This window comes from Pyxicephalus adspersus, chromosome 2, assembly GCF_032062135.1.
Source record: "Pyxicephalus adspersus chromosome 2, UCB_Pads_2.0, whole genome shotgun sequence".
Classification (NCBI taxonomy): domain Eukaryota; kingdom Metazoa; phylum Chordata; class Amphibia; order Anura; family Pyxicephalidae; genus Pyxicephalus; species Pyxicephalus adspersus.
This window is the reverse complement of record NC_092859.1, coordinates 160345304-160347048: the sequence shown is the minus strand read 5'-3', so window position 1 is coordinate 160347048 and position 1745 is coordinate 160345304.

Genomic DNA, 1745 nt, shown 5'->3' with positions numbered 1-1745 from the left:
CCCCAACAGACTCAAATGTTTATTTAAAAGTTTTGTCAATGCAAATACATGTGAACAAAATATAATACCAAAAATATAAAAATGGATACATAAAAGGCCGTTCTGTATTCAGATGTTTTGTGAGTGGTGTTGCCATATTTCATTATAAGGTGTTGATGCATAGCTTTATGAAGTAGAATGCAGGGCAGCTGCCAATGTCTTTTCCCAGATTTCCAGCTCCTATCCCTCCATAAAATTATTATGGTGCTGCCATTGACAAGACCCTGAGGATTCCAGTTGTTTGGTTAGTACACGGATCTGCTGGGGAGGGTTAGGTTTGAGTCGCTGAGCTGGATTAAGTTGTACATTAGTATGTTCCAGGTAATGGACGCAAAACAGGAGGACAAACCTGACTAGAATAGCAATGGCAGCCTTCCTGGGGTTGGTAACCCATTCCTCTCATTCCATGGCTGCGGGTAATTCGCTTCTCTCTCTGCCCCAACAATGTCGGGCCATATAAAACTCTGCCCGCTATTTTCACTAACCATGACCCGATAGCTCATTAACAACTCTTAACTAAAATTAATATGGCTTTGCAGGACCAGCGTACCCTGTGAACCCCATAGGTCACAGCCAAAAGCAACTGCCCAGTGTGAACATTGAACAAGCCAAACAAAGTTTGTTCAATTCTTAGATGACAATGACCTCAATTAGTTTGCCAATTGGCTGAAATGGTCATTTCTTTCCCCTGTTGGTTGAAGGCAACAAATAAAGAAAATAATAGAAATTCCAGCCAATGATGACAGGGAAATAGAAGGGATTGTTACACAGTGATTGCTGAAGACTCTGAAAAAGTATGGAGACCTCACACTGTCCTCCAGGTACAAGTACAGCAGTGTAAAGCTCTCATTACCACCACACTGGGCATTGGTTACTTTTCTTGCAGAAGTTGGTGCTTATGCCAAGGTGAAGGGCCGCATGGTGGACTGGTGGCTGTTCCTTGTTACTCAGCAGACCTTCCACTGACCCGCTTCTATGTCATTTGTATGGAACACGGCAATACCATCATGTGCAGCCTATCATACAGATCACTACAACACAATGTGATTTATTCATCTTCATTTCCTAAGTGTCATAAAAAAAAAGTTACAAAAACAAATCGTAGATAAATAGAACTCCGGTGTCATATAATTGTAAGAAAATATCTTCATGAAATATTTGTCAGTTTGGTCAATAAGAAAATATGTGACGTTCCTTCAGAAGATAAATGTTATCGTGACCCTTGTCAAGAACACAGACATCATCCGTCCAATCAAAACAGGGGGATCATTGTAATATGTTACTGTCTGATCACATGGGGAATGGAATCATTGTAATACCTAACTGATCATATAGGGAGTGGCATCTCTATAATACGTTATTGGTGATCATATAGGGAGTGGCATCTCTATAATACATTATTGGTGAGTGGGGTCATTGTGATACCTGATCATGTAGGGAGTGAAATCTTTCTCATGAATCACTGGGATAGGGAGTGGGAATTTTGTAATGCAATAGCCGTAGCCATGTAGGGAGCAGAATCGTTCTCATTAATTATTGGTGGCCATATAGAGAGTGGAGTCATTGTAATACATTATTGGTGACCACGTAGGCATTGGGATTAGTGGCGACGTAGGGAGTGGAATTATTGTAATGCATTAGTGGTGATGTAGGGAGTGGAATTATTGTAATGCATTAGTGGTGATGTAGGGAGTGGAATTATTGTA